General features: G+C 39.9%; 1 long non-coding RNA gene across 4 annotated transcripts in view; it reads left to right on the top strand.

The window, feature by feature from the left end:
• LOC116149327 (uncharacterized) overlaps positions 1–12,933 on the top strand; it is a 34,057-nt gene extending 21,124 nt beyond the window's left edge. For 2 of the 4 annotated variants that reach the window (XR_010378244.1, XR_010378246.1), the window contains exons 2-3: positions 5,740–5,951; positions 12,748–12,933. This is a non-coding gene — a long non-coding RNA (uncharacterized LOC116149327). Of the gene's footprint in view, positions 1–4,761; positions 5,031–5,283; positions 5,415–5,739; positions 5,952–12,747 lie in introns of those variants that run through there. The other 2 variants (XR_010378243.1, XR_010378245.1) reach the window with 2 other exon arrangements.
• Positions 12,934–13,655: the final 722 nt, after the last annotated feature.

The raw sequence follows: 13,655 nt of genomic DNA, 5'->3' as shown, positions 1-13,655 counted from the left end.
CTAGTACAACCACTGTCAGTGCAATCCATGCACTGTTCTCATCAATGCGAGGTAAGGTCGAATTGATTCGTGGCTTTCCACATTGCTGACGATGAAGTGGTACTTTGGCTGCTGAAAGGTGAGGGGACCTTGATGTCAAGGCGGAGGTGAGATCGCTGAGTTCTCTAAACTGACAGATGGAAATCCTGCTTCAGAACTCATTGTTTGATGTGAGAGATAATGGTGAAAATTTGAATCTTTGTAACAGTTCCACAGGTCAAGATACGGTCAGGCCATTAAAAATTAAATGAATTGCAACGTGGAAAATCATTGGGAAATGCATTTCTGTGGCAGTTTCTAGGTTGTTTTTTGTTTTTCGTTTTTAGTTTTTTTCTTTGTGATAGCCTTTTCAATGTCATCCTTTAGTTTTCCTCACTCTCTTTGAGCTACCAAAATGCCGAACTAGAACTTCGGGTCCACATAACACCTGGCACATGAATGGAAAATAGCATTCCTCATCTGTAGATACCAAATATCTTTGATGACGGGTTGGTGCTTTCTGGATAGGTTGATAGGTTGAAACTACATGACTAAATGTCATCTATTAACAAAACTGAGTTACCAAATAGCACATGTTAATTGCAGTTAGTCAAAAAATAAAAAAGTGTCTGAAAAAAATTTTTTAACAGTTTCCTTTCTAATCAACTTTCCTCCATGGTTTCCAAATACATGGATCCTCTGTTGCTCCTCTCTTTGAGGGGTGGAGCCTAATCTCCAGAAATGACTCAGAACTACTGGGGAAACTAGGAAATAAGGAGCCATGGTGGCTTCTGATTTGGGTGTGGGCACTCTTTTTCTCCCTCTTGGACCTCTGGCTCTGGGGAAACTTACAGAAAGGTTCACGTGGCAAGGAACCAAAGTCTCTGCCAAGAGCCAGAGAGGAACGGAGGCCTGCCAAGAACTAGGAGAGTGACCTTGGAGCCAGATTCTGCAGCCCCCGTCAGTCTTGAGATGACTTCAGCTCCAGCCAATAGCTTGTCTGCAACCTTAGGAGTGACCCTGAGGCCAAAGCACTCCACTAAGCAGTTCCTAGATTCCTAAGCCTCAGAAATTGTGACATCACGAGCATTTGTTGTTTTAACTTGCCAAGTTTGGGGTTAATTTGCTATCCACCAATAGATATTCAGTACATCCCTAAGAAGTAACTTGCACGATGTCTGGCATTGGCTAGAAAACTAATAAATATTTGTTAAGTGCATGAATTAAAATGAATTAATGAAAAAATAATTTATATCCTTCCATCTTATTCCCTATCTTTTTTATTGCCTTTTAAAAACTAAATTCATGGAAGAGTGTTTCTAGGAGAGGATCTCTTTAATTATTAAGAGTCATTCAACAAATATTTATTGCTGTTACTATTTGTCAATGAACCACTCTCCCATGATGAAATACTTGTGAGTGCATTTGAGCATCTGCCAAGCTTTTATAAAGAAATATTTATTGAAGCACTCTCTGCTTTAAAGAAGCTGAGGACCAGATTTGGGGCTAGGTAGATGCAACTGACCGAGAGGAGTGAAGGATTAGTGGAAGGAAAGACGTTATCTCTACATTGATGTACTCAAGGGAGTCACAGATGAGAAGTAAAATGGACAAACATATCTTTTTGTTTGGCTTGCTCCTTGGCTAGAAACACACTGTTATTCTTATTCTCAACTTTTTGGTATTTTCCTTGAATTGGTCTTCTGATTTTCTTGAAAAAAAAATAAACCCACCCCCAAACAAAACATGAATACATAAAATTTACCACACGTCAACCAGCTGAACATACACCTTGGTTACGTGAGCAGAGTCAGGAATACGGAGTTATCTATTAGAATTATTAAAAGGTACTAATTGTTCAAGCCCTTTGGGACACATCTGCAAATAAATATGACTAATAAATTAAATGCATCTAATTATATTAAAAACATCTAATTATATTAAACCTACATTTCTATTCTGTACACTTTTATATTAAAATGCATCTTTTGATTCCCTTTTTTATATTTAGTAAGCTAAAACACATATTTTAATTTATTTTTTTAGAAGTCCTGGTAGGAGGAACTGGAAAGTATATTCAAGAAAATTTTGTAGAAGGCCTCCTGCTGGGGGTAGAGAACCTCTTTGGGGCCTCTCATTATCCCCATCTCACCTTGCAACTTATCAAGAAAAATATCTTAGCAGATCTTTGGGGTTCATAGCTTCTTTTTGCTCTAAATCCATTATTTCAGCACAGAAAACATGTATGCGTGGCAATTGGAGCAGGTGAGATTTGAGAGGAAAAGCAGTGGAAATGATTGTATTGGGATAAGCTACGTTATGCTGCTGTGACAAATCAGCTCTAAAATATTTAACAAAGGCTTATTTCTTGTTTTCACTAGATATCAGTTGCAAGTTTGCAAGGGGATTCTGTTCCATGTACCTACTCAAGTGCCCAGATGACGGAGGCTCTGTTATCTATAACTGGGCCATCTTGAGTTAATGGATCCTCTGCAGCCACAGCGGGAGAAGAGAGTAATGGAGGGTCTCGTGATCAGAAGTAACATGTGGCCTTTTATCTCTTATCCTGTTGGCCAAAACTAGTCACCTAGCCAAGCATAACTCCAAGGAGTCTGAGAAATATAGTCTTCTCTGTGTTTGGAAGGGAGAGGGAAGCCAGATATTGGTGAGTGCCGGTGATGTCTAACACATAACATAATTCAATCCTTCCAAGGAAGCCAAGGATTAGAAGGGGCAGTATGCTGCATCACAAAATGAGCCAGTGGCAGACTCAATACTGTAATTAAGCCCTTTTGATATTCTTTCTGCTGTTAGTTTATAGTGGATAACTCTTTCCTCCATGGGAGTTGATAGCACAAGAATATTGTAGAGCTACAGAATACATGGAATAAATCATCAACTGTGAATGAAGAATGATGACGTTGCTGTGATTTTAAATTATCTTCTTGTCTGCTACCCCAGGAAGGGTTTATTTTCTGGTTGTGGCATAGGAGATTTCCAGGCCATACCGTGATGAAGGAAGGTTTTTCTGTCTTACTCAAACACATCTGAATTTTTTAAACTTAAGAGGTAGCAATATCCTGCCTGTTTCTAGACACTTAAACTTCTCAAATAATTTTTAAATATCTTTTTTTCTTTTGCTTCATACGTAATGCACAAGAGATAAGGAGGTTGGATGTCACTGACTTAATTTTACAGATACTCAAGACAATGACATGATATGTCCAAGTTCACGTAGCCAGTTAATGTGACATTGGGACTAGAATTGAAAGCTCTGATTTTCAAGACCAATGTTAGAGCACAAGGTTTGTTTCCATCCTTTTTCCTGGCATTGTAGATTTCCTGGTGCAAAATAAATAATTAGGTTTCTTTCTCCAAGCCTCAGGGGTTTTTCAATGGCAAGATGAGAAGCATAATTTGACTCTTAACTTGGGATGCTTTTGCTAGACTCTTATGTGGAGAAAAATACATGTGTTGACATCTGGAAGATGTTACATTGAGGCTCAATGTATATCTCCAGTGCTATTTTGAAATACAGAAATTTTTTTTCTGTCTTTAGTTTCCTTAGTCAGGAATAATAATTATAACTAAGACATGGGATTTAAAAAGTGCCTTTTATATTGCTTGTACTATACACATATTTGCTGTTACTATTACTCAATATTCTGGAATAATCAAGAACAGGGAAGGAAAACAAAACAAAAGAAGTAAATGCAGCTCTACACATTCTCTTTTCATCTGTGCTTTCTGAGATGCTACCAGAGTGCTGACAGACAATATATGTAATGCATAGAAACTCTGCACAACTGATAAATCTCTGTGGTTAGTGAGGTTCCATTCAGTTGCAATTAATAGAAACTGAGTAGAAGTTGGCTTGATCAAAAAGAGAATACATTGCTTCAAATAATGGGAAAGAACAAGGAAGAGCTAAGTGTGTAAGTAATACTATGACAATTACAATTATTATTTTTTTTAATCTTTTGCTTCTGCTTTTCTTCATGTTGGCTTCATTGTCAAGTAGATTCTCTTCAAGTGGCAGCAAAGATGGCGCCTAATACCTCAAAGATTATATCTTGGTAGTTTAGCTCTTCTTTTCTCTGTAGTTGCATCAAACATTTCAGGGTTGACTTCCATAGGTTTGGATTGGGTCGCATGCCCAGCCTTGGAAAAATCACCATCATTTTGATTGAATGGGTTTCAGTTACATGCCAACTACTGAAACCAGGGGGTGAAGTCTGCCCCATTTAAACCTTAAGGACTGAGAGTAGAGAAAGGGGATGGTGTCCTAACATAAAAATGGAGGTTCTATTTCATAAAGAGGGAATGGATGCTGGGCAGAGAGAAATTACAGATATCTATCTATTCTAGGACTGAACCGTATCCTTGAATACTCAGTAAACACAGGAGAGAAAATAAATTATTATACTCAAGGGTGTTATTTTACATTGAAAGCAAGGAGAGTTAGGATGCTAAGGACAGATGGAAAAGTCTGATAGATGAAATTGGATCTCAGGTTACCTTCTTCTCTTTAACACTACGTTTTCCCAGAGCTTTGCACATGTAATAGAGGTAGATAACATCTTCTACATTTTCACTTTTTATAGAAAAATATGTTGGGGAAAAGGTGTATAGGATATAAAACAAAAAAATTAAAACCTTGTAAGTGATCGGTCTTCTCCAAGTAAATAAATACAGAGATACTGGTCTATTCTTTAGATAAGATCACTTTTTAATCCCCTTAAAGTTCCTGTTATTCAAATGGATTTGCCTTTGCTTAATCTGTAAGCAGTGCTGTTCCCAGGCACAGCTGCATTCAGAAGAGGAACCTTGTCTTTGATGTTCTGTAGGTACCAGGCACTGCTTCCCTAAGTCCAGAGTACAGTTATGGGACAGCCACTTCCTTCTTCAAATCACATCCAGCTATCTGTGTGGGCAAAGCCTATCATTTTCATCCATTTATCATGTCTGATGTGGGTGGAACTCACTTTCAACCGTCATACATAAAATATCCTGTAAGTACCAACTAAATTCATACAAATCCATCAACAGGCTATGCTGGTAAACAAACCCTATCAACTGATATTTGCATAGCACATTCCTGTTTCCTAAGTTCTTGCATGTAAAACATCTCACTTGATCATCTTGGGAACTTTGAGAGGCCGGCAGGGCAGATAAGAATATTATTCTTCTCATGTCAAAAAAGTGATGAAACAGAGATGGAGTGATCTATTCGAACTGGTGATTAATTTGTGTTTTAAATTCCAGACCTCAGGTTTTCCCCACTACATCTTCTTGTCTGAGTTTGGGTGAGGGCTGCTGTGTTGGCTAGAAGGGAAGAAACATAGCTCAGGAATCAAGTGACCAAGGCTTTGAAGGCTGACTATGTTGATTCTCAGGTGAATGACCTTGGGCAAAATTTCTCCATCTTGTAGCCTCAAGTTACTCAACTATGCTTTTTTTTTTGTACTTCATTTATTTATTTTTATTGAGTTATATTCAGTTTTACAATGTTGTGTCAATTTCCAGTGTAGAGCTCAATTTTTCAGTTCTACATGAACATAGATATATTCATTGTCACAGTGTTTTCTCTGTGAGCTACCAAAAGATCTTGTATGTATTTCCCTGTGCTATACAGTATAATCTTGTTTATCTATTCTATGTATGCCTGTCAGTATCTACCAATTTCAAATATTGTTTTTTTAATCATTCCATACCCTGTAGGAGCCGTGTGATGATTAAATGAAGTTATGCATGGACAGTGCTTAGGAGAGGACCTGTGTGCGGCTCCTGCCCCAGTGTGCTAAGCTGTTGCTACTGTTGTGATCATAGGCCTCTAAATGTATATTTAACTTGCTTTCACAAAGAGAAATAAAGAACTGAATCATTCACCTGGATTGCTCCATGCTTCTGCCTCTATTAACTGCATCTTTCAGGTATGAGTAAAATGGGAGAGTGAGTTGCTTGAGTCAGGCTTTTATCTCGCTATGCTTGTGTCTGATTGCTTGATCTATTTTTTTCCCATTCCAATCATCCACCATAAAACCCAGTATATGATATTTGTACTGAAAAGATGATAAGGTTAATACTATTTTGCAAACTCTGGGAGATAAGTGTAAACGCTGCAATATGATTAAGCAATTAAGTTTAGACTTATGTAAACAACCACCACCACTCATTGGCCAAAATAAGCCCCAAAGAAAGTATTTCTCCCATTTTAATTTGTTTTGAACTTTCCCCAATTCAGACGGCATTATAGATTTTCCCAGTGCTCACTTTATAAAAGATACACCAGTGATTTCCACACAAACCCAGCACCGTTCTTCTGTAATGCTGACTTTGAATACAATAACCAAAACATTCATTTCATTTGAAAAGACCCTGATCAGCAGGTGATTTTGTAGAGTAAATGCAAATGGAGATAGAAAGCATGTTCCTGAGGAAGGAGTAGGCTTTCCTGTTGTTCTGGATGGTTTCTTTAGTCCATTCAGTGGGTCAGAATTGGAGCTCAGTGATGGGGAACAGTGGTTCATGGACGAGACCAAGTCCCTGCCAAGTGGAGCTTGCGGTCTAATGCTGGAGACACAGTAAGCAGATAATGGAAAGATGGCGATTGAAGGATGAAGGCTGTGAGTGCATGTACAGGCAGCACCTAACTCAGGTTTGGCGAGTTTTTCTCAGAAGTGATGACATCAAAACAGAGGGCTGATGGATGCTTGTGAGTGAGCCAAGTCGGCGTTTGGTGGGGGGAGAGAAGAGGAAGCTATTCCAGGCCAAGGGAAGAGCAGTAAGGAGTGGGGGAACTTAGCTGGATTGCAGAGCACAGAGTTCAAGGAGAAACCCGGCAGGAGAAAGGGTAGGGACCAGAATGGGGAGAGAGAGTGACCATGGAACCTTCTCCCATTCCTAACCCCAAATCCTTTAAGGAGGAAATGACCCGTGCTGTCCTGGTTTCTTCCAGCATAAAGATGAATTACCTTAAACCCAGACTTTCTGGGGATTGAAGGAAAATAAAAATGACTCAACACTATTATGTACCAGGCACAATTTTAGTTACTTTACATTGATTTAAACTTAAAACAGTCCTATGGGATAGGCAATATTGTTCTACCTATTTTATAGATAAGGATATTGAGGCAAGGGGAGTGAAATGATTTGCCCAAGGAACTCAGCGGATGAAGGCAGAACCAGGACTGAAACCCAGGAAGTCTGGCTCCAGAGATTGTGCCTGCCATAAGGAATGCTTGTAGGAGTGACGTGTCCCATGCACTGATGCAAGAATGCCTTGTAGAGCTTCCAACAGTGCCATAGCAACCACAGAAAATTCTTCTGACATAAGATAAGATACTTACCCTTTTACATATTTTTTAAAAAAATTTTAGGGCAGGGCAATGGTGTAATAAAATGTGCTTATGAAAATAAAGATGTCCTGATGCCCAAATTATAACCACTATTGCAAGTTACAGAGATTTATCATGAAAGAACTTCCAGACACCCTTTATCTTGACTTTTGCTTTTTCTTTAACATGGGTAATGAAACTAGACAGGTCACTGTCCATTTAAGTCAGTAACACTTCCTGGTTTCCAGGAGGTGACAATGGTGACTTTGCCTTTTCAGCACGGTTACAGTTTATGGAAATTTACTGACTAGGTTTTAGGATGACTTATTCAGGATTTTATTTTACTTTGTAATTTTTAAAGTAAAATTTCTATTTTTTTTCTCCTTTAGTAGGTTGTGTGACATTCTTTTGTCCCCAAATGAAAATGCAGGTTCCAACCAGATGTGAAACGTCTTTTTCGGTGTCTCTTTCAGAATCTCATACATTACACTGTCAAAGGTGTAATATTGCTTTTGATGTACCTGTAGTAGCATAAAGTGAAATCCTGGAGAATACACTACACTTTCAAAAAAGAAAGTTAAAGAGGTGGGGGCAGATTAAATAAAAAGAAGCTGAATTTAAACTGTGATGCCTTTATCAAAGGGGCTTGTTGCTAACATTCAACATGACAACCTTAGAATTAACACTGCCTCGCCAACATTTACAGTGCATTCACAACTTCTGACTGCACTCTCCATCCAGAAAAAGAAAGTCATGCTTGTTAAGTGGTTTCAAGTTTGGCAGATTTACTCTGAGAATACTAGTGTGAAAATCAGATGAACAAACAAAAACATCATGTGATATCTGTCTCATCAGAAAAAAAAAGCTTGTATGAAAAATATTTTAGGAACATCTGTATTTGGTTCTTGGAATAGGTCTTTTTCGTTTGTGGGCTTTTTTTTTTTTTTCTTTTTTGCATTGTTTAATTTTTTTGTCCTCGTCAAAAAATATTTGTCTTATTAGATCAGCTCATTGGAGCTTTCTAATCTATTTCCACTTTCCGTCTAGGACATGTGAGCATGGGCAAACAGTTTTTAATTATCCTGATCAAGTGTGGGGACTATCTCTTTGCTGACCCCCCTTGTAATCAACCGGAATCTTCTAGAAGCGGGCGAATTGATTGCTTCTATCTTCCCCAACTAGCCAGAAGAGTGGGTCATATGTTATTCTGCCCCTTTGAAAAATCCACCTCAGTGATTGATTTTATGACTGCCTATGGCAGCAGATTCCTCAGAATGAATTCTACCAGATGAAGAAGTATTTCCTAACACTTGCTTTAAATTTCCTTAGCATTAACTTCTCTGAGTGGCCAGCCCAGTCTCTTATGGGACAACATGATAAGGATCTGTCTGTTTTACTGCTCAGTACACATCTTTAATGCCAAAGTAAATCTCTCTTAGTTTCCAGCCCAGATTTAGTAATTTTAACTTTTGAAATCGCTCATCATGAGTGAATCCACACTGCACTCGATTTCTTGCCCTGCTCTGGAGCGATGCCACTCCTGAAATAGATTCCTTAAGGTGACAAAGTGAAAACTGGAGACAACGATGCAGATGAACATATATGATCCTCTGCAACGCTATTGTGCTATGCTCTCTCTCTCTCTCTTTTTATCTTCCTGATTTCTCTGCACGTAAAAGGGAAATTCATGGAAGATGATGAAAAGTTGCTTTGAAAATGTTTTTATCTAGTTCATACTCATAGACAGTGCAATGTTCCCTTTTACAGCCTGGGATCTTTTACCCCATTGGAAATGTCCTAAAGGGGCTTTGACATACCTCTGTTCCAATTTCTACATCCCCTCGGGTCAGGGTCAAGCCTCCTTTTTACTAAATAGAATAGACATCTATTCCGTTAAATAAATGGAGACCTCACGCATTAGAGACCAATGAAGTCAAATTATAAATAAAACATCTAACTCTCCCCAAACCACATTTTTCTCTCAATTTTTGCCAAGATGTGCCTCACCTCCACCTGCACCTGCAATAAGATTATTTCTAGTGTCTTCCTTCCATTAATTTTGCAATGTCACTGTCAAGAGGGAATTATCTGATGCCTTAAACTTTTGTAAGATTTTCAAACCTCAAAAGAAAAAATAGCATTTTAGCAAAATATATTTTGTCATTGATTTATTGAGGTGCCTGTGAGAGAGACATGATATTTTATGCTTATTGAGTAAATTAGCTTCGAAATAGGTATATTTGAATTGAGGAGGCAGGACTCAGAATGACAGACACACAAAAAAAGACAGATCAGATTGGGGTATACAGTGAGGTGAGAATGATTTTAATTTTATTTTAATTATGGTGTTTCCATGGAGAGGAGATGGTAGAGAAGGGAGGAAAGAAGAGGAGGAGAGAGGCCACGTGTAGGGGAGGGTACGACAAATTAGGAATGCCTCTGCAGTGATGCCTTCTTTTGCCCTTCCTCTCATGTTCTTCTTGCCTCTCCACCCTCCCTTCCTCCCTCTGTCTCTCTCTGTGTTCTCTTTCACTTCTGTCAAAGATTATTGAGCGCCTACCATGTGTCAATATTGTGAGAGTTTCCGGGGTACAATGGTAAGACAGAAATGGTCTCTGAACTCAGAGTGGGAAACATGCAGTCAAAAAGCAATTGCATGAAGTCCCTTAGAAGTCATCCTCCAAGAAGCCGGGGAGTGTGGGTTAAGAGCCCATGTCCTAGTTGAGGGGTTTGGAGAGCTCTCCTGAGGGAATCCATGTTAAAACTGATGCATGAGGGATGGGTAGAAGTCAGCCTGGAGAAGAAGGACTTAGGAGAAGAAAAATTCATCCACAAACAGAGCTTGTGGGGGATGAGCTGACGGAAGTCCAGGAGGGCCAGGAGGGCGGGCTTGTGGGGGAGAATTCACTGTGAGGCCATCAGGGCTTGGAGCGCCAGCTGATGCTTTGGGGACAAAACTAAGGACAGTATTTGGAAAGCTATTTGGGGAAACGAAGACGTACTTTTCCCCAAATCGAATAAAGATTAGAGTTGAAATGGTTACCATAAAATCCTTTGAAGTAGCTTTAGAATTTCAAAAAGCAGGACATTAGATATTTAAGAATATACCAAACATCTCTATCTCCATATTCTCCTCCCTATATGGGGACCAGAAGACAGAATGTGGGCAGCCCAGGGAGACTTTAATGGGTGCTGAGGCAGCTACTCCATCTGTAAACTGGCAAAGAGGCTCACCTGGTGTAGAGAGATGTTTTCCTTAAGGGTACTTCTTACAGCATCAAGCGTGTACAACTCAGAGATACCACAGAAAACACCCTTTCAGATACTCAGTGCTTTTAAAACTAGCTCTCAAAACTTTTCTTTTTTTGTAGTCAAAGCTATAAAAGTCATAAAAATGAAGCAACATTTTCACTTTCCCACCCAGTGGGGGAGGCATTGAGTGAAAATGAAAGGTCAAGGCCAAGATGCCCCTGCTCATCCTCTCATTGGTGCAGGAAAATAATGGCAAGGCTCTGACTGCACCTGGAGGCAAAAGCTGCAGTGCCCCTCTTTGCATCCATCCACGTCTCCGTGACTGACAGGAGACCAAGGGACATTCAGCTTCAAGTGAAAAAGGAAGTTTGCGGGAACAGGCCTCCCGGAAGCCCAGCATGGCTCCGCCTGATGGAGCTGTGACTTCCTGGGCATCAAGAAGGCAACGGGGGCCCACATCCTTCTTCCAAATATTCTTGATGAATGAGTTCAACATCTCAGTTCACTAACCTATCTGCTAACCTATCTTAGTTGATCCCTTAATTTTGTTTTAGTTTGACCTAACAAAGGCAAGTGGTTAGGAGAGATATCTAAGATATAGATTCTCTTTTGCAAACATAAGAATATATTCTGAAGCTTGGTTGGGGGAGTTACTGTAAGGTCCTATACCATCATTCAGTTTCTTTGATACCAGAAAAAAAATTAAAGTTGAATATTAAGTATATATCAAGTCATTAAAGAGCCATGACTCACCCATGTTCTCACAGAGCAGACAAATGCTTTGGATGCAGGGGCAAATGGCATGGGGTCAGTGTCTTCATGGTTTAGGTCGATGTATTGCTTAAACATTTGGAATGTTTTATTCAAGGGTTACATGGGATAAAATTCTTTTGCTTAGACATACTTTACTGCAGTTTGTATTAATATTTGATTTTTTAACTTAAAAAGGATTTTAAATTGAAATTGTTTTATTAAAATTATATGTTTAGGGAAAAATAGGAGTCAGGATAACATGTGTGCTCATGCAGATTCGAAGAGGCCACTCTGATATTTTGAGAGGCTATCTTCAACCTCACATGACACCACTGACTGGGCAGCCACAATTGTGGAACCCCCCATGCAGGCAAAGGGCTTGTCAGGCAGGGCCATCATTGTGTCCCCTGGATCCTGGCACACTCCCCAGAACCATTTGCTGACTCACCTACAGAGAAGAGCCTCAAAATACACTTGTTGAACTGACTTAAATGGTGGAGCCAGTACAGCGGGTGGCATCTAAAAACACTCAAATACCCAACCCCAGTTCCATGCCCAAACACTGCTACTGCTAACTTCTTTCCTGCCTGTGCCCTGTTCCAGATAGAGAAGTATCCGTTAAGTGGGGTAGTTGACTCAAAATAGCAATGACGACAATGATAGTGCAATTAACGACCTAGACTGAGCACTCACTATGCATCAGAAACTATGCCAAGCACTGGGATTTTCTGTGTGGCAGGAGGAGGAGGTATGTTACTATTACTATTTCTGTTTCACAACCAAGGAAGCTCAGGCTTAGAGAAGAACTGCTCAATGTCATAGGACTAGTGCGGGGTGGAGTCAGACCTCCGAGGTGGTTTCTGCTGTCTGATTCTCGATACTGTGCTGTTAATCATTACCCAAACTCACTAGACGGGACCTCATAGTGCAGAATGTTCTAGAAAAAGAGGGAGATTTCCCTGAGCCCTTGTGCATCCAAAGCAAATGTAGAGTGGGAGAATGCTCCCTTGGACTGACTCCTTTCTTCTTTCCTTTGTTCTTCCTTTCTTTTTCTCACAACTCTAGTAAGCTGTGCCCAGAAGTGTAAGTAAGACACTTGAGTGGGGTGGGAGAGACAAACAAGAAAGACCTTGCTGTGCTAAATGGTATAAACTGGTTGTTTATCTATTTTATATATAGTAGTTAGTGTTTGCAAATCTCAAACTATCTTGTTGTCACCCATAATGAAAAAGAATAGAAAATGGATATATGTACGGATATGCATGACTGGGACATTGCTGCACACCAGAAATTGACACACTGTAACAGACTAGACTTCAATTAAAAAAAAAAAATTTAAAGACCCTACTGGTTCTGATCCTCTGCCCTCTTCCTGTTCTTCCTGCAGGAACTGATGGGCTGAACAGTCTTAACACCTGCCTGTCACCATCCTTTGGAAGACTCCAGCAGACCCACATGTCCTACGGTTCAACTTCTCAAACCTACCCCATTTGTTAATTTCTAAGAAGGATTCTGAGCCCTGCTGTCATAGTTCAGCTTTACAGTGATTCAGAAATATTTTGATCCAAACATGCCCTTCGTGTCATGCTTTATTAAGGCGATACGACTCATATTAGCGAGTGCCTGCTTTTGGGACATATGCCCTGAATAGGTTATCGGGTTTCACTGTTTACCCTTAGTTTAAAAAGAAAAATTCCATACGCTCTGACCTCCTGACATCTAAACCCTGCTCATGCGGTTAAAACAGGAAAACTAGTTATCTGATATCATGAAGACAAATCAGCTGGTAGGTGCACTCAAATGTTTCCATTTCCACTGGTGTGAGGGCCTTGTGGGAGCCATAGATTATTTATCAGGAAGGCGCAGGAGAGCATTCCCTTTTTGTTTGTTTGTTAATTTCCAAAATAAACCCAATACCAAGAGATACAGCTACAGCGCATTTATTTCTCATCGTTAGCACACATCGTTATGTCATCATAGAAGAATTGCCCAGAGAAATAGGAAAAAAAAAAAAATGACCACATGGCCCTCCTGCCTGCCTGCGGAGTTGTCTGAGGAAGGAAAATACGGGGGGGATTAGTCAGGCCCTCGGGGTGAGGAGGCTTCTCACCGTGAGCAGTGCGAGGTTAGCCCGGGTGTCTGCAAAGCAGGCTTCAGCAGGTCACCAGAGAGAGGGCATTTCAGAACCCAGGACTTAACCCAGAGGCTTCTGAGCCAACAAGACACTGCTGGAGATTAAGGGCTAGAGTGAGCGTATTCATTCTGTGGACCAAAACCTTAAAATAAGAAATCTCC

Source organism: Camelus dromedarius, chromosome 29, assembly GCF_036321535.1.
Source record: "Camelus dromedarius isolate mCamDro1 chromosome 29, mCamDro1.pat, whole genome shotgun sequence".
NCBI classification, from domain to species: Eukaryota; Metazoa; Chordata; class Mammalia; order Artiodactyla; family Camelidae; genus Camelus; species Camelus dromedarius.
This window is presented reverse-complemented; position numbering and strand designations above follow the sequence as displayed.